The sequence below is a fragment of the Oenanthe melanoleuca genome, chromosome 1A (genome assembly GCF_029582105.1).
Source record: "Oenanthe melanoleuca isolate GR-GAL-2019-014 chromosome 1A, OMel1.0, whole genome shotgun sequence".
Classification (NCBI taxonomy): Eukaryota; Metazoa; Chordata; class Aves; order Passeriformes; family Muscicapidae; genus Oenanthe; species Oenanthe melanoleuca.
The window spans coordinates 1,746,135-1,772,081 of NC_079334.1; the positions used below are offsets into that span (position 1 = coordinate 1,746,135).

The 25,947-nt window shown below is 40.8% G+C and overlaps 1 protein-coding gene across 7 annotated transcripts in view; it reads left to right on the top strand.

The window, feature by feature from the left end:
• Positions 1-25,947, top strand: part of EPS8 (epidermal growth factor receptor pathway substrate 8) — a 119,140-nt gene that overhangs the window by 26,960 nt on the left and 66,233 nt on the right. For all 7 annotated transcript variants that reach the window (XM_056482478.1, XM_056482481.1, XM_056482476.1 and 4 more), the window contains one exon: positions 5,185-5,324. The gene's annotated coding sequence lies outside the window, so the exon portion shown is untranslated. The remainder of the gene's footprint in view (positions 1-5,184; positions 5,325-25,947) is intronic.

The window sequence follows — 25,947 nt, forward strand, 5'->3', positions numbered from 1 at the left end:
TGAGAATCAAGGGCTGAGCATTTCTGCTCACATTTCAGAGTGACTAGTAAGAAACCAACCCCTTCCTGCACTCTCCTGTTCCTTTCCAAAACCCAAATTATTTTTCTCACTGCTTTTTCTGAGACCACATGTGATGCTTCCCACACATCTCTCAGGCTACATCAGTCCCTGTCAAAGGTGTGGGAACTGATGAGGTTTTCCAGAGCATTCCCAATCTGGTGATGTCCCTGTGTGGGAGAGGGTGGTGAATTTAATCACACCCTGTGTCTGTTTCCCATTGCAATGCTCTCCATGCTCATCCTTTCAATCTGCAGTGCTATTTGAAGACAATAATCTAACCTTCCTAAATAATATCCTGTTCTCAGTTTTGTCTGCTTTACCCCATGTGAGTATCTAAAGAGACAGGTTTGTGTTTTGCAGTGCTAACAAGAAATCCCAGGTCTGTGAAATGCAAGACCAAGTGTGGATTGACTTCAGGAAAGCAGAAACTTGGCCTCTGGAGGATTTTTTTATTATTAATCTCTCTTTTCTTCAGTTGAAAAAAATAATAATTGTGGGGTTTCTACTAAGATATGCCTCTAGCAGATAGAATAAGGGCTTACATATTAATATATTTGACTGTGTGACTTTAATGCACTGAGTTTCAGAAGTGGATCCAAGCTGAATATATGAAAGGAATTTTTATACTGCTTGGGACTAATATAATTTGTCTCTTATTTAAAGAAAAAATAGTACTGATTGATTTATTAAACCTGATCCTAGCAGAGTTTGAAAACATTGTGGCAGAAGGAATCTAAAAATAAAAACAGTTTCACTGTCTACCCTGTAAGAAGCTGAAGCTGAAAAAAAAAAAGAAAAGCAGAAGTAAACAAGGAAACAGCTTGTGACAATAGCCACTGAAATCTAATATCTGGCTGTGAATCAACCAAGTCTGACATTGATGTACAGAACCAAGGAAAGTATAAACACTCAAGAGGTAGCAATAATAATGATAATAATAATAATAATAATAATAATAATAATAATAATAATAATAATAATAATAATAATAATAATAATAATAAATATCTATAGTAATTTGCAACTCCTATGGCAACGGAGATGGACAACTTTTAGACATCAAAGTGGATTTGCAAAGCTTTGCATCAGCATAAGTAACATGAAATACATTTTGCAGTTCTATAGTCTTCCCCTCAGATTTCTGTCTCACTTTATATCCATCCCACTCTTGGGAGGTATTTTATTCATCTTTTTAGGGTAACTATTCTGTAGTGGAATTCTAGTGCAGCATTTTGAAGTTATGTTGTTGAATATAATCTTATAAGTGTCTGGCTTGTACATGAGTGGTGTGGAAGCTTCCTTTTTTTTGGCATTCTGACAAAATGCTGCAGCACCTTTGCCCAAAACAGAGAAGAGATGGGAATTTGTGTGGCAAATGTGACAAATGTGTGGTACATTGGGAAAAACTACTTGTGGAGATGTTGGAATTAGTCTTGCTTTGTGTATCTGGTGAAATGAGCATTTCTGTTAGTCGAGAAACTTTCACAAATGTAGATGTGAACAGACCTGCTGCACAGTTAGACATTGATATGGATTTTGGGGGTCTCAGTATCCCCCTGTACAGGGTGTGCATTATGTCTTTGAAATTCATTAGTGCTCCTAAAACAGGGATTAAAAATGCATCACACTGAAGATGTGCTGTCTTTTTGACCTTGCCAGTAATGCTTTTATCTTTGCCTTGCAAAGAGGCTTTTCCCAGTGCACTCACCTGTCAGCTCCTCAAAGGCCAAAAGAGGTAAAAGCTGAACTTGGAGGAGGTTTTTTGTTGGTTCTGGATTTCTCTAATTTTGAGGTTTTTGGGTTTTTTTTTCTAGATCACATAAATGACTGATTTAGGAACAAAGTATTATGTTAAATAAACTGGTGTGTGATAATTTCAAGTGCTTTTTCCTGTGTTGCCATCTCAACACACTGCCTCTCTGTTTTCCACATCCTCAAACCCTGCTGGTGTGCATCAAGAGACTGTCATTACAAACAAAACAAAACAAAAAAAAAAAAAAAGGAAGAGAGTTAATTACAGCTGCTTATAATGCTGTGGAAGAATGTTTTTTAAAATATTCCAATTTCCCTTCCCCACCATTCTCACTGATTTCCCAGAGAAGCAGTGGTTCTAGACCTGTTCAGGTGACCACTTCCACTCACTTGGGAGAGTGTGGTTGTACTTTTTCAAGACAAATTATTTCAAGCTAATTAGTTTTTTTTTCCCCCACTTCTTATTAAATAAGTTTGGCTGGGCCACATTTACTTGGATTAAATACAAGCAAAAAGAAAACTCACTTTGCTTCAGGAAGTTTGTTTTGTGGCTCTTTGGAAAAGAACATTCTGTCCACTCTCTGTAAAACCAACACAAGCTGTCTCTTGGCACAGACTCTATTCTTTGTAGATACCTCACTTTAGTTTATCTCTGTTATTTTGCAGGATTAGGTATCACAGTCCATGTTTCCTGGATAAATCCTGCCCTGTGTAATTGTGCTTTTGCTTTGCAAGTCACATCTGCAGTGGTAGTGATGATTAAATCTTCTAAATTGTATTTGAGATCTGCTGATGAAAGATACTGAATGATGGAAAGAGTGATTATAAATTTTAGGGGAGTAAATGTGGTTTATCTACTAGCACTTATTTAGAAGTGGTTATATTTCATTGTAGAAATGATTGTGTCAATATGATGTTAAAGAAAAAGAGCTGTAGAGGCAGAGAGCGAAATTGCAACAGTTTTTATGTGTTTTGTAATTGAGGAATTGTGTGAGTTTTGTGGTGAAATCTTTTCTCTTTTAGCTTTTTAAAGGCTATCATTAAGCTACTCTGTGCTACTAAATGGGATAATGCATTTCATGTGCTTGTGGCAGGCACTCTCACATGTGAGAATCTGGCAGGAGCTGCTGGAATTGGGAACAGCAGCAGAGAAGGAAATGTGCTCTGGCAACCTTCATCAAACAGGGAACAATCTCTGGTGCCCTCTTTTGTTAATATATTCAGTGGAACCAGTTAGGGGAGGATTTTAAGGGATGTTGATGAGTTATTGGACTGATTCTTTAAGTCTGTAACTTCTGCTGGCTTGGGCTCTTACTAGAAAGGAAAATAAAGATATCTTGTACCTTGCAGGAGGCAGTCCTACATGCAGTAAACAATAATCCCATAGAGTAATAAAATCAAATGAAATCTGTCCTGTAACAGCTGTGAATTGAGCTGAAGGTTTGCACACACATTTTGTATCTGAGTTTTGAGGGCTTTGTTTTTTAGCATAAAAGGAAAACACAATGAAGAGCCCCAACCTTCTGACCTTTCTATTTCCATACATTTAAATCCAAAGACTAAAGTATTTTGAATGTCATGCCCATCTTATCTTTCCAGCAAAGCCTTTTCCTATAATTAAAAGGGCATCAATTTTTCTAATTGTTGCCAAATCCAATCCAAGCCTCCCACACAATCATTTCTCCCTTCCCTCCCCCTCCCATCATTGTCTGATATTTTGTTTGCACAGTCACTATTCATTAACTGTGTTCAGGTCCAGGGCAGCAAACAGAGGAATCACATTAGCAAGGAGGAGCTCACCAGTGAAATCTGTTTTTTTTTTCCATTTCTGTTTTACATTGGCTTTCAAATGAGAATCCAAAAAACTGTAGCAAATTTCAGAGATAAGGAGCCTGGAAACAATGAGTGTGTTACTGTTTGCTACTTCCCTTTTTTTAGCAGAATTCTTTAGTGTTCCATTCTACTGAGAAGAACTAGTTTCTATGTAAGAAGCTACTGAGATTAAAAGTTACTATTGGAGGTGTAGTCTGGTTTTTTGTTTGTTTTGGTTTTGGGTTTTTTTGGGTTTTTCTCCTTACAAAATCACAAATAATCATAAGATAGAGTTGGAAGGATATAATCTGATCCAGCCCCCTAGCCAAGGTAGGGTCACCTAGAGCAGGAAAAGGAGAATTCCACCCTGGGCAGCTGTTCCAGTGCTCTGCCAACCTTGGGGTAAAGTTCTGCCTTGTTTTAAATGTGTTTTAATTTATGGCCACTGCTCCTTGTCCTGTGTCTGGGCACCACTGAGAAAAGTCTGGCACTGTCCTCTTGGCACCCCTTTGAGATATTTCTCTGTATTAGTGGGATCCTCTCTTCCCTGGACTAACCAGCCCAGCCTCCTGATCTTTCTTGCATTTTATCCATGTTTTGAAGGGAATGGAATGACCATGGGAGGGTGGAGAGTCTTGCCCATGGTCACTGAGCTGGGAGAGGCTGAGGCTCATGGATGGAAGGCAACCTGTCCCACGTGCTGTCCTTTCTTTTGTGAGGGTTTCCTGGTCAGAAAAAACATGAATTGTTAATCTCCCCTTCAAATATTAAAATGTTACATTTTCAACAGAAATAGGTGATTGACAGATAAACCACCAGTAGAATCTGCTCATATTAGTAAGCAGATGGATAAAGTTTAATACAAAAACTAGCTCAGTGTTCTGCTTTTTACATTACTGTGCAACCACTGGATCAATTCAGTTTGACTGAATTGACCTGTTGTCACTTGTCCTATCAATGTGTTCATTTGGTACTGCTTCTTCCTAGTTCTGTTGTTCTATCAAATTGATCTGTATGTTTTAATTAATTTTAGTTGGATTTATTGTAAATGGCTTTGTAAGGGACAGGAAATGGAACCTCTCATAGGAGTCTCAGATTGGGATAATGCCAAAATCAAGGCCTAAAGAGAGTAATTCACAAGAAAATTCTGATATAAATCAGATTTGCTAAAGTTTGAAGAACTGCTCAGTGCCTGGAATAGGGCAGCTATGAAGCTGCAAGTGGCTTGTATTAAAAGTTAGAATAAAGTGCTGGATAATGAATAAAGAAATGAAATAGAAAAGAACTAAGTCTTGAATGTCAGATTCAAAATTTGAAGGGTTTAGTTGTCTGGACCATGAGGTTCCTGTTAGCTGTACAGAGGAGTTCTTTTTGGTATTACTGGCATTTAGGAAATTCACTCTGACAGTAGTGGATGAGCTCTAACCAGAACTGTATTTCTGCCTGTCATGCACTGAGGGAAATCACATTTTAAGAAGTCAGGGATTAGCAAGTTGAACCCATTGTATAATGTGCAGTGGAATTGCAAAGCTGAACTTGTTTTTTTTTTCTGGTTTTCAGTGATTTGTCCTGTTGGGCAGCTGCCTTCTGAGTGCCTCTGGAGAGATGCCAGCCAGCTGAACTAAGCAGGAGCAGGGACAGCATCTACCAGGGCTGAAGTTTTCATCCCAGGCACGTGACATTTGCACAAGTGATCTCTGGTGAGTTGTACATAAGCACAGCTTCTCTCTTTCCTCTCTAACAATTGGCAAATGTTGCAAACTCTGAGTTTCTGGAGGCACAGAGTGGCCTGCCTTGCTTGTTTTTCCCAGAGTGTGACTGATGGGCTTAGAGAAAATGAGAGTGATCCAGGTTACCAGCAAATCTTAGGAAATCCTTCCTATTTGTGTATATGTTTGTGGATTATTTTCCTCTCCTTCCACTGATGAGAAATGTCCTGGTGAGGCCAAACTCCAATTCTGTAGCATTTGTGTGTTATGCTAGATGATATCACTGTGGTTTTTTGTAATCAGAGGAGATTTTATACCCTCCTCCTTAGTGCTTCATAGCCTGGAAATCCAAGCTGTGGGATTCTGATAACAGGAGTGACTGGCTGCTGTCAGCACAGGGGTGATTAAAAATGTGTGTGTGCCTGCTGCTTCACTCCCTTTCCAGCTGAATAGAAAATGAAACTACCCAAAGCCTTTTATGTAAGTGCATGGATTTGGGTTTTTTTTCCTGTTTAAATCTCTGTGTGGCTGTGTGCAGGCAAACTTCATCCCCAGCATCCTCTTGAAGATGCTGTGTAAAGAAAAGAGTGAGCTTGTTCTGACCTCTGAGGTGTGATCCTCTTTCCAGTTCAATACCAGACATAACCTCTGTACAAAAGGCAACATCTAACAATTTTTTTAGGGGAAGGTGGTTTCCAGTCAGTTTTTCCAATCTGTGGTTTTCCTTGATAAAACAATGGCAATCTGCTTCTTCCAGAAGCTGAAATGCTGTGATTCTTTGACAGCAAATGTGTGGAGAGCTGCCTCACACCTTATAACGCCCTGCTTCATTTAAGACTCTGTCATGCTGGGCTGACTGCTGTTTTCCTGGAAGTGTGGCACCAAGGAATTATTGATGAGATGCAGCCTGGTCTGTAAAACACACGTTTGCTATTAAAAACAACATATGTGTCCCTAGCTATGGCTAACCACTTAAAAATCTCTGTGGAATTTGGGGGAGATAACCTCTCAATACATGGAAAGAATCCCATTAAAGCATCAGCATGACACAGCTCAGCATTGCTGAATTGCCCTATGAATCCCTATTGATGGGAATATTGATATCAATCCTGTTGATATTGAGCAGGGGCTTTGTGCTTTAGGCAGAACTAGCTGGAGGTCTCTTCTGGAGCAGGTAGGAGGAGAGCCCTGCCAGGGTGGGTGCAGGAAGGGCAAACTGCAGCCAGGGCACTTGTCTGGCTCTTTCAGGTTCTTATTGTTAAAAAGGCTGGTTGGAATACACTGAAGGTCAGTGCTGTCCTGAGCTATACCTTGGTTAGCAACAGAGTTGGAAGATTATCCTGGGCTGAAAAATTCTGAGGGTGATTCTGCTTTATGCTGGAGGAAGCAAAGGCAGAGCAAGGAATGCAAGTACATCATTTCAAGGTCCTGGAGCCTATTTAGCCAGACTAAAGTAAGCAGACTTTAATTAATGGAAAGTTTAGGAAAACAAACTTGGTGCTATTGTCACATAACCAATGCAAGTTGGAACATACCTGTCCTTAAGTTCCTTTCCTTTTTATTGCTGCTTCAGTTCAAGCCTAACAGCTGCTGTCTGGGGAGCCACTGAAGGTAGATGCAGTTCCTTTCTGGAGAACTCTGAACCCCAGCACTTAAATAATACAGCAACTTTAGTGCTAACAGCAGCAGCTTTGGAGGAAAGAGGCTTTCAGATTGCTGCAATTGATTTTCAGGATGTGTAGAAATAGAAAAAGCAAGGTAGTTATTGAAGCAGTGTTTTTTTATTTAAAATCACTGTCATTGGGTAGGTGCACTTTTTTTGACCTGTGAATACTTTCAATCATTAAAATTTAGAGACCACAGATTTTTCTAGAAGTCAGATAATTACAGTGGAAGCATATCTGTGCCTTGATCAGGGAGGACACCAGTTTAGGACAAATGTCTGTGTCATGTCTGAGGTCTGACTCATGAATGCCAGCATGGGGGAGAAGGCAGAAACCTTCGCTCCCTTGGAACTTGGGTGGGAAAACAGCTCCTTCAGAAGATCATCAGGAAGGGGCATTGAAAATCCAGTGCACAAATAAAGAGTGAGTCAAGGCAGAGCCTCCCTGGCAGGTCAGGAGCTGATTGTGCTGTGACATAAATAATCACTGTGTGCTCTGGGTCCATCCAGTCTCCTGGGTTTGCCGATGGCTGCACTTAGGAAATGCGTGTGAACTCAGAGGCAGGTTTTTAGTTTGTTGGTTTTTTGTTTTTTGTTGTTTTCCCCCACTCCCCCTTATTTCTGAGAGCACTTTAGAGCACAGAATTCAAGTGCAGGGTGTCTGGGGAGTGTCCTGCCCTTGGGTTTGAGTGGTGTTCTGCACTTTGCTTGCAATTCCACTCGATTGCTCTTTGCTACCTGCAAGTGCAGTGTAGACTTTTGAAATTACAGTTTGAGCCTTCATTTGGAAGCTGAATTTTCTTAAATTTTAAGACACTTTAAACTTTTTTTTAATTTCTAGTTCTTCTAAATTATAGCATCAGAATAGTATTATCATAGAATTATAAAATATTTTGAGGAGATCTTTAACGACCACCTAGTACAAGCTCCCTACAATGGGAGGGGACATGTTCAACTAGAGCAGGTTTCTCAGAGCCCCATCCAACCTGACCATCAATGTTTCCTGGGATGGGGCACCCACCACCCCTCTGGGTAACCTCTTTTACCACCTTCATTGTAAAAAATTCTTTATATCCATTCTAATTCAACCTCCTTTAACTATAAAACCATTATCTCTTGTCCCATTTCTGTGGGCCCTGATAAAAAGTCTGTCCTCATCTTTCCTTGAAGTACCAAATCACTGAAGTGATTTAGCTAATAGAAATATTGCAGAATCAGGTAAAGGAACCTCCTGCCTCAGGTGGAAATTGTACACTGACAGAAATTGTAAACCATCATAAGCCTGCAAAAGATTATTGGTTAGCTACCAATGACTCTTTTGAGACTCAAGAAAAATGATGGCTTAAGCCATTGGTATAAATCAAACCACCCTTTTCTTGACATAAATTTTACTAAGGTCCAAAACCACTGAAGCTGGATGGGTATTTCTGATGATTTTGCTACAGCAAAATTTAACTTATGTCTTGACAGGAGTACATGAGAGATAATGAGATTTTGTCATCTGTTCCAATCACCAGTGGCTTTGATTTAAAAAATAAAATTGATTTATTATTTTTTAAATCCTGTAATTCAAAACAAATGAGTCTTTTAAATCCTGAGACCTGGCTGCTCAGGTGGGGGATGTGCTTTAGGCCAGGTAGAGAAGCCTGGCCATTTTCAGGGTGTCACTGCATGTGGTGCTGGCTGCTGGGCCCACGTGCCCTGCCCTGCAGGAGAAAGCTCAGTGTCACAAATGCTGCTCACCGAGTGTTGACAGCTTGTCATTGCAGACACTGCCCTGGCTGGGACTGGAAAAGGTTTAGAAATGATCATGATCTCTTTCCTCGAGTGGCTCTGGGAGCACTGGGGTTTGTTCTTTCCAGGTTTAGGTAATAAAAAGACGTTCTGCTTTTCATTTGTGCTGAGCTCACAATTATTTTATTGCCTCGGTTGGATTTTTGCAGCACATCCAAAATTGTTAATGTCCTGTGGAGTGAGAGGGTGTGGAGACAAGAAGTGGTGAAGGGAGAGGAGAGACAGAAGGGCAGCTAAACAGACTGGGGTTTTCTGGGGTGTTTGTTTTATTTATTTATTATTTATTCCTGTAGCTAGGGGGTTACATGGGGTGACAGTGGTGTGTCATGGGATGTGGCACTCACCCACCGTGTGGCACGGAGGAATTGTGTGTCTTCTCTCTCCTTTTACCTGGGGCTCTAGAAGAATTTTATTGTTTGATGCATCCATGTGGCCATTCTCTGCTGAGGTGCTAGAAGTGGAATTGTGAGATCCAAAGACATAAACACAGACCCAATTAAGTCCCTGAAGGTTGCAAGCAGAGCACCTTTGCCCTGTCATCAGAGGGACCGGGCTGGGTGAAGCCAGCTGGTTTGACTTGGCTCCCACCTTTGTTTGGGGGTTGCTGTGGTGATGAATAACCTTTGCAGAGGGTGTGTGAGCCCGTGTGTGCTCCTGCCTTAGCTCTGGCAGATAAAGCCAAGCCCACAGCTTCTCATCCCTGCATCAGAGCATGTACCCTGGCAGTGGCTGGGCTCCCAAAATGAGTTAAAGCTGCTGTCTCAGAGCTGGTTACTGGCATGGTAGAGATCCACTCACCACTTCTCATGGCTTTGCTAGCAGGCAGCAGGAGCCTGGGTGCTGGAAGCTGTGCTTTGTTCCACACAAGGGGAGCTGAAGTGCTTTATTTGTGCAAGCTATTGGCACCTGAGTCTCCTCACCTGGCCTTGGGAAAGGAGAGTAGGTAGAGAAGAGACTGGCAAAGGAACTCTGTAGAAGAAAACAGAGAAATACTATTATCCAGAAGGCTGTCTTCTTATTTTTTTTTTTTTTTTTTTTTTTTTTTTTTTTCCCCCTATCATTGCAAATATTACATTTTCTATACTGAGGAAGCTTTTGCTCCCCATTTATCAATAAGTGTTGCAACAAATTATTAAGTTCTCTGCAGCTCAAAATACAAGTGTGTTTTTCATACTGAGATGCAAAAGTCTGATCTAACTGCATAGTAATACAAAATTTGGAATTTGGAATTCTACACAAGCATTGCATGCTTTCCTCAAATTCACACAAGTACAAGGATACAGGTCTGAAGATGCTATAAATATCACTTCTAGATAAGAATTGCCCTCAAAAAGGTCTTGGAAACTTGTTTTCCCTCCTCCTAGAAAACCCTAGCAGGAATTGGCAAGAATGAATTGCCACCTAAGGGGCAACTCATGGAGAATTTTCCTCCCTGCATGTCACCCTTCTTCTCAACATCTGTGGAGCTGCCCTGTGCACAACTCATAGGAAGAGCTCTGTGAAAAACTGAGTCACTCAGAGATGATCCAGTTGGCCATGACAAGCCCTGATGCTTAGAATGTCTATTTTTGCTGCATAATTCCCGACATTTAGGAAAAAAAAAAAAAAAAAAAGTGAATTACTCAGCTCTGTGTCAGCTCTCCATCTCTTCAGAATGGGTGGTTCCATTTGTCAGGCTGTGCCTTGTTCTTGGCAGCCACCCTGAAGGACCAAAGAGGAAGATGAAAGCTTTGTGAAAGCAGTGGGGCCTCTCTCAGTGTTTAAGATGAAGGTAGCAAAGGCAGGTCCATGGCCCTGCATTGCATGACTGATGGATCTTTCTGAGTTAGAGCACTTGGGGAAAACCTCCTCTGCTTTCAGCTGTTGTTCCAGGCTTGTCACCTTGAAGTTTTCCCCAGCACCATTTAAAAAGCTGTCAGCTCCTTTTAGTGACTTACTTAGTTAAAATCACCTTCAGTAAGGAGTATTTAATTACAACTTATAATTCCTTATTCAGGCTGCCCTCCTGCATTTTTGAAAATCTGGAGAATGCTGCTAATAGATCAGAGCCAGCATTTACAGGAATAAATTAATGGCAGTCCCATAGCTGTGCTTTTTACATCTGACACATTCTCCAAGGCTAGCATAGCACCTCCCATACTCCTTCAAACTCATTTGTTCCATTTCAGCTCAGCCTTTTGAGATGTTTTGTGATGAATGGGTGTGCTGTACAAGCTGGTGATCAGGAGCAGCTGTTCACAGTCGTGCCTTCAATTGAATCCATCTGTCAGTGGGCTCTTCAAAGTGTGAGCTCCACATTGTCAGGAGACCTGATGGCACCAGAGCAGCTAGCTGGGTGCTGTTTGCCAAAAAGGAAAGGACAAATCTCAGTGAAGAGTGCTGGGATGGGCTCTGGGATAGCCCTGTGGCCTCACCTGCAGAGCTGTGGTTACAATCAGCACTTCTGCACTGACATGCAGAGAGCTGCTCAGATGTACACTGAAATTAGGAGCTGACTTGCAGTGAGCTTTGTACAACTTATGTGTGGTGGTTGCTGCTTGGTTTTTAATCCTGACCTTTTGACCTCATCACCAGGTAAATTGTTTGATTGTAGAGGTTTTTCTTTAGAGGGTGAGCTGAAGAGGTGAAGAAGTGTTTTATTCAAATCAGGAAAAGGAGACATCACTGTTTTTTTGTTTGTTTCCCCCCCCAGTATGCATGCATCATTTCCTATATTCATGTACAAAATGTATCTCCTGAAGCTCTTGTGCAAACTGCATTTAAGGCAACATTTCTGCCCAACAAGTGGTTGTTTCCTGATTGCAATAATTGTTCTCATAATTTTAAGTGCAAGCTTCAGTCTGTAATATTCTCTGTAAATGACACACTGGATGTGGAAGCCAGCTGATTCATGGCCTGAAATATGTTGATCTTATCCAGGGGCAACTTCTTTTGGTTTCCTTCTCCCAGTTTGCTCCTCTCCAAGACTTTTGTGGCAAGACTGTGTTCTTGCAGGGCTCTGTGTACAGCTCTAGGGAAAAGCATTCCTTGCTGCCAGCAGCTTATTTACCCAATCTCCATTAAATCATTTCACTATAAGACAGGCAGCTTTTCTTGGAGGAGCAGAGCTTCCTTTGCCACTGTAAAACTTTTATTTGAGTTGTTGGAGGGCCATATTTTATTTTTAGGCTCTGTCATGGTCCCCAGAGCTGCAGAGCCCAGCCTTTGCTGGTGATCAGGTCTCCTGTGACCTGCAGCAGGGTTCCTGGTGCAGTGGGAGAAACCCACCCACATTTTCCTGCAATAAGTTTCTCCATCTCACTTTTGCTGTGGCAGCCTGCAAGCACTGCAGCTCCACAGTGCAGCTGCATTCCTGGTGCAGGCTGAGCCAGCTCTTTTTAATTAACCCTAAATTCAGTGCTGGCAGAAGCACAGAGAGGGTAAAAAAAAAATAAAAAAAGTGATACACCAAAACAGAACACCCACGCTGGCTTTGTGGGCTTGTGTTTTGTGTCTGTTATCCTATGGCAAGAGAAGAACTCTCAGCTTTTCCTTAACACAGATAAAGCAGCACTGAAGCCTGTTATTTCTGTGTACCTGGTAAATATAGATGATTTAGTTTTTTTTTAGTGGAAACTCATTAACATGTTCCACATGGAGAGGTGAGAATTGCACTTTGAGTAAAGAGATTGATTGATTGATGTTGGCTTGTATTAAGAAAATATGGCTAACAGAAGGAGTCAATACATGGTCTTTTAAATTTTTTTTCCTGTAGACTACATTGTTTTTCCTGCATGTGTTTAATGAGGGAGCTTAGTGGGGGAATGCTATTGCTTAATTGCTGACAGTACCTTGTTACCTTCTTTTAAAATACCTGAGAGTGTTAAAATACAGTTATTAAGATCCTGGCACTCATTTGAGCACCCACCTGGGACTTGTTGAATTATAAACATGCATCATCTGTAGATGAGCTGCAGATGCAGAGTGAGCATTCAGCCATCCACCATTGAACCTTACAAGCAGAAAAAGCTGAGCCCTAGTGCAGTGTGTGGAACCACAATGTTCTGCAAACCTGGGAATGCTCACACCTCTGAAAACTGCTTGGTTCTCATCCCTCACAAGCCAAAAATCTTCTCCTCATACTCAAGTGGAATGTCCCAGTTCAGTATGGACAGGCAGGGCATGCCAAACCCACCACTGCAGCACTGATACGTCAGAAAATTCTGAATTAAATTCTTGACACCTTCTCTAGGCTGTGCTGATCATTAAGGATGAAATTATGTGGTTTTAAATCCAAGTTCTTTTCCTTTGGATTTTACTACCTGTTTTGAAAAATGAGGAGTTTTGGCACCATTATGTGCTGAAAGCAGAAAAACTGATTATTCTGGGCAAAGAGGAGGCTGCTGTGCTAATTTCTTGGTGGACTTAATTGCTGATAAACAGGGATCTGATTCAGCTTTGCTCCTATGAATTTGTGTTGGGTGGGGTGGTGTGCTCCCTAAGGAATTTCAGGAAAGCAGGAGCTTTTGCACCTGCCTGTTTGGAGGAAGGTTGCAGCTAATAATTCCTATAATAGAGATGAAATGCAGGAAAACACACTGTATAGCAAAGAAGGAAGTGCACATTCCTTCTGTGAAAAGGAAGAGTAAATTTCAGGACACTGGCAAGGCATTCATACACCTCTCCAGTTTTATAACATTGAACTGCAAGCACCAGTTCAAGATTTCAAAGAGGAATGGTATTTTAACCCTATTATTATTATTATTATTATTATTATTCCCTACATTAGAAGAGCAAGTTATTTTAAAAAGGGAGGTATTACTTTGGTTTTCATGCTGATCCCCCTTCAGCACAAGGAACAGACTTTATCTGTGTAAAATTCTAAGCAGAGATCACAAAGATCATCTGCTTTATGTTGTGGTTGACCATGGAGCATTGAAACACAAAATAATAAAGCAAAATGATCAAACATGACTCATTATGGTTATGTATTGCAAAGATGGACTCATTTTTCCTTGTTTCCCATACTTTTTCTCATTCAAATTAAACTGGCTTCTTCTTCTTGCATAAGTGAATTATTCTTATAGTTCTTGCAAATCTTTTCTGGATACTTAAGAAAAAGAAAGTAGAATAGTCCTTCTACAGGTTCATGTTTCTTATGCTTCTTGCTCTTGTTTGGAGGAGTGAATTCAGACCAGAACTCTTTCTAGGTCTTTAGTATCATTACATCTCTTAAAAAAAAAAAACCAAACAAAAACAAAGCAAACACAAAAAACCAAAACAAAAAAAAAAACCAAAAAACCAAACTCCCCTCGAAATCTTTCAGTGTCTCACTTCAATATTTAGAGTTAGGCTTGCTTATAAAGTTCATTATTAATATGAAAAAGACAATCAGTCATGCAGCTGTAAGCCACAGCCCTCTTTCCCCAGTCATTTCCTCCTTTCTGTACTTCCTGGTGCTCCTTGTGCACATGTGAGTGGGAATTGCTTTCTCTGCTCTCTTTTCTCTGGGTTTATGTCATTTCCTTACTATTAAACAAACCCTTGCTATTCAAACAGCAATTTCAGGTGCTGTTTATAATTTACTTTAGTGATGAGGTGATTGAGTGGGGGAATTCCTGAATCCTATTGCAGTTCTGACATTCCAGCTTTGGTTTGAGCAGTTGTGGTCTGCTCTGGGCTTTTCCTCAAACCTGCTCAGATGAGCTCAATTCCCAAGTTTTTAACCTTTGGTCTCATGCCTTGGTAGCCAAGACCTGGGTGAGCTGGCAAAGCAAAGCTTTGGGAAGGTTGTGTCCTGTCTGTAATTGTGTTACACCCAGAACACACCCAGCTTGTCACCTGGGGCTCTGAATTGCTCCATGTTCAGGTGTCAGGTGCTACATTTGCTGCTGAAATAACAGAGCATGAATGATATGTCCTGTAAATTATATCTCCTGTATTTTTACAATTTTTTATACTACATTATTGTGTGATAAATTTATTTATGACATGATATCTCCTGTAGATCTCTGCAGGTTCCATGCCTTTTGACAAGTTTGGAAGGGATTGTATAGGTGCAGTTGAAATGTGAGGAGGTTCTTGCAAATGGACATGATAGTGATTTTATCTGTTTGGTTTTCATTGTAAAGTGTTTCAAAATATATTCAGTGAGGTTTGGATCCTACTGCAAGTAGGATTTGTGTTGCTGGAGATTTTCACTGTTTCTGCCCTGCCTTGTAAATTTAGATTTTTTTTTTTTTCCAAGTTACATGTTTTAAAAAAGACTGTAAGCAGACAAGTATACTGTTGAAAAGTCCTTATCTCCTGTGGTATCACAGCACAATAAAATTGGCCTTGGTCCTGGGGGCTTTGAGAAGACTGCAGTAAAAGTGTAGGTGTTTACCTTGCAAAACTGCCTCCTCTGCTTTGAAATATGCAGTGATTTAGTGCTTTGGTGATAGTGAGCTCATGATGCCTTCAGTTAAACCACTCAGTGGTAAATCAATCTGCTTTAATTCTCTGTTCTCTTTTACAATGGTACCACCCCTGTAAAATGCTAATGACACAGATAGGTGTTCTACGAAAACAAACTGTTGACTCCATAAAGGAAAGAAATCTTGTTTAAAGCCCTTGGAAAACTCAACAAGGAATGTCCAACAGTGCTTTTCTCACAAAGATGACATCTCTTGGCTCATATGCAAAGTTATTTGTCCTTTAAGAAGGAGGCAAAGCAGCATCTCCAGTAATGCCTGGCTGTGTCTTAGAGCTTCTTTTTTTTTTTTTTTTTTTTCCCTCAGGTGGAGGTTTGAAATAATGTGTTGTTAACTATGAAAGAATGTGTTCGTTGCTCTGTTTGAGGATTTTAATTATTTTAATTGTTATTTGTCAAAGTAGGCACTGAAGTTAGTGCAGGGTAAACCTTCTGAATCTGCCAGCTCTGGGATGATAAAAGTATGATTATCACAACAGTCCTGGGCTTCATTTGAAGTTATTTTACTGATACTGAGCTACAAATTTTACACACTTCTGTTTCAATTTGTTAATTGTCACTGTTGGTGAGGCAGCAACAATCCCAACCAGACTCATTGCCACATTAATAGAGTCCAGGCTGATTTTACATGTGAGATCACAGTCTTGATCCCAAGGATTTCCTTCCTAAATGTTAGGATTTTCTGCCAAAAGTTATAAGGGTTGTTGATTTTAGCTACTTTCATCATTTGGTTAAGGCTTGGAGCAGTGTAGACTTGCAGATGTTGCAGCAGAACAAATAAATTTTGTATTTAAGTAAAAAATACTTAGCTTAAATGTTGACCCAGCTTGTTTTTTTTGTTTTGTTTTGGTTTTTTTTGGGTTTTTTTTTGTGTGTTTTGTTTGGTTGTTTGTTTGGTTGTTTGTTTGTTTGTTTTTGCTGGTGGATGTGTAATTTGTAATCAAACTGAAATTGTTTTCAAATAGTGAAGAATCGCTTGTTTTGAGCGCTGTTCTAAAATAAAAATGTTTTTTCCACACTAACTTCACTCTGAAGTGTCCTAACCATTGAGAGAGGATATGATGAGGGCAGGCAAGCTTGTTCCTAGCACTAGGGCATGTTTTAAAATTACAAATTTTGCTTTCCATTGAAGGTTATAATAAGTTTTGTAAGATTTAACCTCAAATTTTCCTTAAAATTTTTAAGTTGGCCTGAATGTCCTCCCAATTTTTGGAGAGAAAACTGTTCATAGTCACCTTACCCTGATTTTGTTACTTTTGATTGATTTTGCACTGTTCAATTTGTTTAATATTGATGCTTTATTACTTTTTTACATCATTTGTGCTAAACAGAGTGTTAATTTTTCTCATCAGCAAAACTGAAATTGCAAACACAACCCTACTTGATATGTGTGAGAGGATTTTTAGATTTTTTTTCTCTGTAGTTTTAAATGCCCTGAGTTTGTGCTGTGCACACTGAAGGATTCCCTGGTGCAGCTCCCCTGGGTCTGAGTGCTTTTTAATTTGGTTTCAGTTAATGTGTGCCCAGGTTCCAGCAGCCTGCTGAGCACTGATGCCTGTCCTACTTTTGGATTTATTCTGTCCCTCAATCGCCTTCTCCACAGCACCCAGCCTCCCTCTCCTCCTGAAAAAGACACTGTCAACTCCTCTATATTTGAGAAAAATATTGTATATATTTCTTTAGTGCAAAGGAATAATACTGCCTAGAGTTCCTCAGGCTTTTTACAGCAATGTTTGTAGTTATTTTGCTTTAGAAAGAGAACTTTCATTCGTTTTCATTTGTGTGTTTATTTACTGTGCCCTGCTAAAGCTCTTGCTGAGCTTCTGAAGACAAGTTCTGAATATGAGCTAAGTGGATGCTTTCAAGTAGCTGAATAATAATTGAGAACCTCAACATGTGGGAAAACTGGACTCTTTTCTCTTTTTTTTTCTATTCTCCTTCCCCCTTCCTTTTCTGAGGGTTATTTTTTTTTTTCCTTCTTGTTTCCATGCTTTGTGTGCTGGGCTTTACATTGATATTTGGCACTTGCATCAAACTCATCCAGTCTGAATTCCTTTCAATATGTAATTAAAGGGAGCAAAACAGAAAAGGCTAGATTTAAAAATTTCATTCCTTTGAGTTTTATTTTCCTTTTTCAGTCCCAGGGGATGCAAAGTCATGAAATGAGTCTCTGCCTCTTGCCCAGGAGCCAGCACCCCCAGCTGGGGCCAGGCTGGACTCTTTCCTTCAGTGTTCATAAACTCTCCTCCATTGTCCTTCAGGTTTTCAGCTTGACTCATAATTTAAGGAGAAATGGCTGCAGGAATGAAGGAGGAAATCTGACTTGTAGCAGCCTCTGTAGGAGTAGAATTGGGTAGACAGTCTATAAAAAAATTTTGACTTTTATTTTTTTTCTTTTTTGGTATATTATAGTGTAGTGGTTTTCCAGTCACCCCTTCTCTTCCCAGAAAAAGGCAGATATTCAAATTTAAGTTACTATGAAAGAGGCATGCAGAAGCAATACTGAAAACACCCTTTCTCCTCCCACCCCTTTTTCCTTGATTTTTTTTTTTTCCCCTTTGCTTGTAAAAAGAAACAGAAGGTCTGTCTTTGCTTCAGAGGCAGAGATCTTTCAGCACTGTATCAAAGTGCAGGGGGCTGTTAATCACTTACACATTTTCAGCTGGAAACAGAAAACCAGCCTGGTTGTTCACTTCTGTGATCAGCCAGGGGGATAACTCTGGGAGCTGCAAGGAGCTGTTTTGTTCCTGTTTTTATCTGGATCAGGAGGAGGGAAAAGCACTGTAAGTTGGTGACAGTTTAAATTCAGGATGTGAACACTTTGGTAACCATCATGTCATGTGAATCCCAGACAACTGTCCAAGCATCAGGGCTAGCCTAGAAAAAATATTGCTATTTATTTTGCTTCCTGAGTTGTTAGTGTCTACTAAAAGCTCTGTTTACAGCTGAGCTTAAATGTGGTTTAATTCTGTTTGTAGTAAAAAATGCCTGAAAAATCCAAAGCTATCACACTGCTTGTGAATTAGAACATAGAGTTTTTTAAACAGAAATAGAGAATGAGAAGACTGTAGCATATCAGTGGCTGTGATAAATGGAGAAGCTGCTTATCCAGAGCCAAAGCTCCTTGAGGATCTGTTTGCAGTGGTGTGGGGTGAGGGGGCTTGTGTATATTCAGCAATCCCTTCTCCAAAACAGCACCCAGAGCAGCAGAGGGCAAAGCTTCTGAAGCTTTTTAACAAACACAGAGCCCTGCAGAGCTTTGTGCAATGATTTCAGAAAGCAAAAATCAGCTGAGGATTGGAAATCCAGGTGGCAGAATGACTTTTAAAGTCCAGAGAGGTGGCATGGAAGGGATAATTACTGCATGTTTAATGCCTTGATTCACCTCCTGATTGCCCAGGGCAAGTGGACAAAAAGGTGATGACAGAGGGAGCTGCTTAGGGGGGTGGTACAGAAGTGCTGATGTTCTTAATGTTTTTAACAAGCTGGATCAGCTGGCTGCTAGGTTTACCCAAAGATTTGATTTTTGATCTGTGTTTTCTGGGTAAGCTCTTTGTAACAGGTTTGACAGCAATGCCCTCTGGTGAGCACCTGCCCAGTGAGAACCCACCTGCTCCTGCAGGGTGAGGGATTTGTTTGCAGAGTTGGAGGCAGGGCCCTTTCCAAGGGGATTCTCTGTTGAATTTGCAGAACAATGTGAGAGCTCTCACCAGCACAAGCAGCAATACAGCAATGTCCAGGCATTGATGCTTTTAGGAGAGGACCAAGAAAACCTCCCTGTGCTGCTGTGTGGATGGGCAGGCTCGTGTGAGAGGTCTTTGATGTGTTTCTCCATTATATCATGTGTGTGTGATCTAAATGAAGGCCATGCACAAACACAAGATCTAATTGTAGAGCAGGTGAAAGAAATACCAGGTTTGCCCCTCAAGCCCAAGCAAGGAAACAGTTCATAAATTTGAGGGAACATCTGATAAACTCTAAGTTTTCCCCTCTCTTCCCCCTGGGTCACAAGAACTGGCACAGAAGTACACATCCTGGTGATTCCTTGTGAAACAGGAGAGCACAGTGTGCTACCCTTGGACCACAGGGACACAAAGGAACATTTTCCTGAGAGCAGCCTGCTGACTGGGAGCACGTGCTCCCCAAGCCTTGTGTGAGAGGAGGTCAAGGATGGAGAGAAATCATCTGTCTGCTGTGGTGAAAGATGGGCTGCACTTCCTGACTGAGGAGGTGTAGAAGAAGCCAGATGTGAAATTTTAGAAGGGTAGGATTAACAAAGCTGCATTTGGCCACAGAGGGGCAGGGATGAACCCAAGCCTGCCTTGGGAGGGGTAGCTAGAAATGGTTTTCTCACCTTTGAAATCACAGAATAATGATTGATACATTTTGCTTCCACGGCAGTTTCTCACCAAAATGCACTTTTATTTTTAAACCAAGCATCACCATGTGAAACACATGGAAATAAGTTGCTATAACAGTTTGGAACATATGTAAGCAAATATTCTACAAACACCCAGAATTTCTCTGTGTGTATCCCAGGCCTGTGATGGAATTGAGATGCTTTGCAAGCCTTGCAGTCCTTTCTGTGCCTCTTTGTGCCCTGGCTGGGGCACATCCTCACACTGCACATCCCTGAGCAGCTCAAACAGCTCAGGGTGTAAAGAAGAGCACAGCACTAGGGATAAATTAGTGCAGGAAGCTAAACCAGTGGGAGAGGCCCTTCTCTGCTTCCCAGAGCTACCTGGATTGCAGGTGAGCACTGGCAGGGCTCAGCCCTGCCCAGAAACATCTCCTGGGGAGCTCCTGAGCTGACAGCTCTGCTGATGTTCACCTGATAAGGACTCAGCCTTTCATGCCCAGTTAATTTGAGCATTTAATTCTTGCAGAAGCTTGGCACAGCTAGAAGGCTTGGCAGCTTGAGTTATAAACCGCCAGGAATTTGAGAGAAGTTGATTTAGTTTATTTTATGGCATGCCAAAAACTCTATTTAAAGTGCCTGACCTCAAGATGCAACCAAAAAGAAAGTTCCTCTGATCTTCTTTGGCACCGTTTTCAGACTCTTTCAATGTAAGGAAAATATTTTGTTGATGTCTGCCATCCTCTTAAAGCTGAAATATGCAAGGAATGAAAGGCTCTGGTTATCAGTAACAACATGAAATTTCAGTGGATTTGTTTCTGTTCCCTGACCTGGGTTCTTGACTTGTTCCTTTGTGTCTTGAAATGAAATGTCTCTGACATATCAGCAGCACGTACTGGAGTTACTGGCACAAGTGGAGTGGTTTTAATAATGCTTTTTTAGAAGAGACATTGCCTACTAATTCAATCTCTATCTGTTCATTAAGATGAGCAGCTTATTAAAGCCTTTGCTACTTCATTGAGGCAGAACTCCTTAGCTAGAAGAGAAAAAGACAGCTTGGCTTCTTTATTAGAATTTTCAGGCTTGCTATAATGATTTTTGTGGGGGCTTTGTGAAAAAACAGCCAGTGTGACATGAAATAGCATCTTACATCATGATTGCTGAGATGCTAAGATGCAAACACTTCCAGATGGAAATGCAATGTATGCTGTACTTGATTGAAGAGAAGTAGTTAATTTTCAGGAGCTTTAAGTCAGATAATGATAAAAACATTGTGTGATTTATTTTTCTATGAGTCCTGGGCAGCTCTGAGAGCAGGTATTTTCCTGTCTGTTTCTTCTTCCAGAAGCAGCCTTATCTCTATGACTTTGAAGTTCTAAAGAGCAGAATCTATTACTATTTATTATATTTTAAGTATTATGAAAATATACTCCAAAATGTTTTAAAGCCTTGCTTTCAAGCATATCTTTCCTAAAAGTTTCTAAAAGGGTTTGCAAGTTTGAATGCTGAGAATTTGCTTCTTTTCTGTTACTTACCAACCACTCCTGAAAATTCAAATTTAGCCATATTATGGTGGTGTGATAAATTCAAATAGATTTTTCTGGCCCATGTTCTTCCTTGAAGTGATGAGCTGGTGTTCATGCATATTTACAAATTTTGTTTATTTTATGTACTTTACCTGCAGCCCACACACCTGACATTAAATGTTGGGAGTGAAAATTGCTTGATAAACCTTTTAACACAACTCACTGATTTTTTTTTTTTTGTTTTATTTCATCACAGCATTCCACAAAGACAAACTGCAGCTCTTGAATGTGGAGAGTGCTTGTTTAGAAGTAGCTGTATGAGGCAGGAACTTCTGTTTGGCTCTTCATTAAGCATTTCCCCATCTCACAGAGCCATCTCCCTTCCTGAGCATTTTTGCATCATAAACTCTGTGCAGAGCAAGGTGTGCTCTGACATTGTCCCTGTGTCCCAGTCCCTGTCACTGAGTGGTGCAGCAAGAAGTGTCCAGGTATCTAACTGAAAATTAATGAAGAATTTAGCTTTTTATGGAAGGCACTAGCACTCAGTTTGCTGCACAATAGCTCTGATATCCTGTCTCAAGCAAGCATGAAAGCAGTAGAGCCTTTTTTATCTCACTAGTCAGCAGCAATCACTCCTGGCTGCACACCAGAGACACTTTGCTGAGTGCAAAGGTGCCATTTTTATGTTGCTATTTGCCAGACCAGAACTACTGACTTTACTCTCAAACATTTACTTTATTTATTTTAGAGATTGGTACTCTTCCAGGAGAAAAGTAGAAACCTATTTGAGGAGAATCAGCATCTGAGAAAAGTGCTTGGAGCCTGCTTTTAGAAGTTACTTCCTTTATTTCCTCCATTATTTCAGTATTTATCAGACAGCTTCAAAGAAACTTTGTTTAAGTCACCTTTATGCTACCCTAGAGCTGCTGATGAAGTTTTTATTTACCTGTGATAAAATACCCATCAGCCTGCTTAGAAGTGCAGCAAGCTGGGGCATAGCACAAGACCAGCAGAAAGTTTTCAGACACTTCATTTATTCCTAGCTTTGCTATTTTTTGTGAGTGCTAATTTTCTTGGCTTTATTTTTGTCATTAACCAGTGGCCAGAGGTACAAGAGGGCTGTTGTGGTACTGCTGGCAAGCACAGGAGAAGATTCAACTTAGCTGTAAACAGGCAGTGAGTTATGATGGAAAGAGAAAATAGAGGGAATTAATTACATTAGAGGAATATTTTCTCTGGATGCTGCAAGAGGTCCTGGATTTGAGGTTGCTTGTTGGAAAGAATAATTGCTACTAGTTTCTAAATATATGTTTTACCACAAGGACAGCTGTGGGGGCAGAGAGAGGGAGAAACAGGTTCAAGAGGAATGAGGGGAGCTGAGATGGGTGTGGGTTGATGCAGAGGTTTTCCTGCTGGGATTGCAGTGTCAGGGGCAACTATTCCTTTATTTAATGTATATTCTGTGGCTTCTGACCCATCCTCTCATTTTGGGACACCCCAAGTCTAGATGGCACACGTGGCAAACAGTGAACTTTTGCTTGAAATTAATTTGAGTTTGTTTCTCTTAGTGGTAAAGCAGTCAATGTGAAGGTCTGTTATAAAAGAATGCTGAGACCTGACTGGGCAGAAGTTTGTAAGTCACCTCTCCAGGGTTTGGAGAAGCTGTCTGAACTCACTTCCATACTATTGACAATTTTTGTTTCTTGGAGAACAAGAGTCAAAAAGAGACTGGGAAAGGACAAAAATACAAATAAAGCAAATCCTAGAGTGATCTGCAAAAGCTTGAAGTGGCTTATGCCACTGTGAAATATACAGGATAAAGTGAGGGTTATGTGAATTTAGAAGCAATCTCCTCATCCCATTCCTTCCCCCTTTCCTTTTGTGGGTTGGTTGGTTTGCTTTTTGTTTCAGTAGTTTGATGTTTTTGAGGTTGTTCATGCTGTTGCTTCCTTGACTTGCAGGAAGGGATTGTTGGGGGGGCAGGGAGCCTCAAACAGTTGTTCTTGGAGCTATTGCAGCTTCTTTTAAGTTGCAAGATTTAAATGTTTTTGCTTTGTCTTCAAAATGTGAATTTAGTACTTAAAACACTATCTGATTTTAAAGACTGTTTTCTTGTCTACTCTGACCTCCTCCCACCACCAAGGTCACTCAGCTGTATTGCAGAGAGGAAGCGTGGAAGGAAAAATGTTTTGAGTTTGCCAGGAACCACTGCAACCTCAAGGGGTTTTGAGCAGTGGGTCATTTGAAGAACTGTGATTTTGTTAAATCACAATTAAACCTGGAATTTGTTCAGAACATTCTTGTTGATGCTGTTGCTGGTAGAGAAGCAGTTATTCAATTTTCCAGTGTGGTCAAAGTGTGAACAGCAGAAGTTGTTCTTCTCTTTTGGACACATCTTGTAACACAAACTGCTTTCAGCACTATCCAGAGTGACCCTTTTCAAGCTTGTTAACTTAAGAGGGCTGGTTTCTGCATGACAAAATATACTGGTGGATGGTCAAACCATTAAATAATGCACAGCCTGTCACACTTGGCACAGCTCCTTATTGCAGCCTGGATGTGTATGGCAAATCCAGAGAGACAAAATCAGACTCATTGGGGCCACTGAGGTGCTACAGCTCTTATTTAATTCTGTATGCATGTATATATGAATTATGCTAATGCCAAGCAATTACATCCATTCACAGCTTGACAGGATAGGGAATGTTAATTCTCTGCTCTAGAGGATGGAGCTTGCTGAAACTCAATCTCTCTTCTCCCCTTTACGGAGGCCTCAGTGATGTATAAACAGCTGCAGCAAGGCTGCTCCCAGTACAGATGTGCCTCCCTGCAGTGAGATCCCCGGGTCACCAGGTGTCCTGGTCTCAGCTGGGATGGAGCTCTCTGCACTCCTAGCAGAGAGCAGAACTGTGCTCGGAGCTGGGTTGAGAGCAGTGTTGGTAACTCACCGATGTTTTGGCTGTCGCTAAGCACTGCTCACCCTGAGTCAAGGATTTTGCAGTGTCTCATCTCTGCTCTGCCTGCAAGGAGAGGCACCAGGAGCTGGGAGGGAGCGTGGCCAGGGCAGCTGACCCGGGCTGGCCACAGGGATGGTCCATCCCCAGGACGTCATGGCCAGTATATAGCCTGGGGAGCTGGCTGGGAGGTGACAATGGCAGCTGGGGGACAGGCTGAGCACCTGGCACCACTGGGTGAGCAACTGCATTGTGCAGCCCTTGTCTTCCTTGAGTTTTATTTCTTTGCCTCTGAAATTTTCATTACCAAAAAAAAAAACCAAACCATTATCATCATTATTATCATTATTGTTATATTAACTATTAATTGTTACTACTACTATTGTTTCAGTTATTAAGCTGTTCTTATCTCCATCTATGTGTTTTATATTTTTCTGGTTGTCCTCCCCATCCCACCAGGGCAGGGAGGGAGTGAGCAGCTCTGTGGTATGTAGTGTTTGTCTGGAGCTAACCCACAGCCATGCAAGCCATACTGAAAGGGTTTCAGGAACCTCTCCATGGCTTTGAGCTGTTGTTCTTTCCTCCAGAGAAATGCTCTGCTGCTTTCCACCCACCCAGCTGTCCTTGCTCCTCTGGGTTATGGCTTTCTGTCCTTGACATGCTGCCTCCTCCTCAGCCTGCTTGTCCCAACACCTTGTTCTTAGAATGTTGCTAAGCTGCATTTGAGTCACAGGTTGGTTGCTGTGCTCCTGGCAAGACCTTCACTTGTGTTCTTGATCCCATTCAGCTGTAACAGGTCATAATCATGGGACCAAAATGGGAGAGTTTGTTTTACCTGTGGTCAGGAGCTGTTTGTTGCTGTGTTTCTGGTGGCTTGAGAAGTGGTTGTGACTGTTGTACACAATTATAGATTCTATCTCAGTCTGACTTCCAAGTTGTTTTGATCAGATGACCTGCAGAGCTCATTCCCCACCTAAATTATTCTGCAGTTTATACTGCTATTTAAGCATAGTGCAGATAAGGGCCAGATGGTGCAGTGAAAGAACTGGTGAGCATAGCTCAGAATTCAGAAACAAAAGGTGATTTGTGGGCTAAAAGATAGAGAGGAGTCAAGTGTGTGTCTCTCTTTTGCAACTCAGTATATTTGCATAGGCTGGTATTCAAATATTGGCTGGTCTTGATAATCCACTATCTAGCTGATAGGTCACAGAAATAAAGGTCTGGCATATATCTTTTTAGAATGTTGTTTAAAATTCTTAGTCTTAGCTCTCCTTAAAAGAGAGCTAGACATCAAATGTTTACTACTAAGACTACACAAGTGGCAGGGGAAGCAGCTTATAAAAGAAGGATTAACTTGTGGATTTTTCCACCTCTGAAAGGTTATTAACACATTTTTATTCATTTATACCCATTTGAAACCAGCTCATTAACAGCAGGGCAATCCCAGTTGCTCACCAAAATAAAACTTTCTCCAACAATAGGTTTTATAAGTGATGCATTTGTATATATCAATTTTGCAGATGACTTGTTACATTACTGAATCACTGCATTTTCACTCCTCATATAACTAAGCATTTGTTTTGCTGCTGCAAGCATTGACACAAGTATAAACACCATTGCTCAGCTATAATATGTGCCCTCCCAAAATGTGTATTCTACAGTTGGTGAATTGTGCTCCAATATACTTTAATTCTTAGTGCATAGTGTGGCAATTTTTTTTCCTTGAAGTAGAAGGATCATATCCTTTTGGAACAATAAATGGTTTTAAGTGATAGCAATACCTGCATGAAAGTCAGATCAGCACAGGAATTGCATGTTTTGTATCTTGCCATCTTCAATCTTAGTTACCTGAAGCTGCCTCTATTTTCA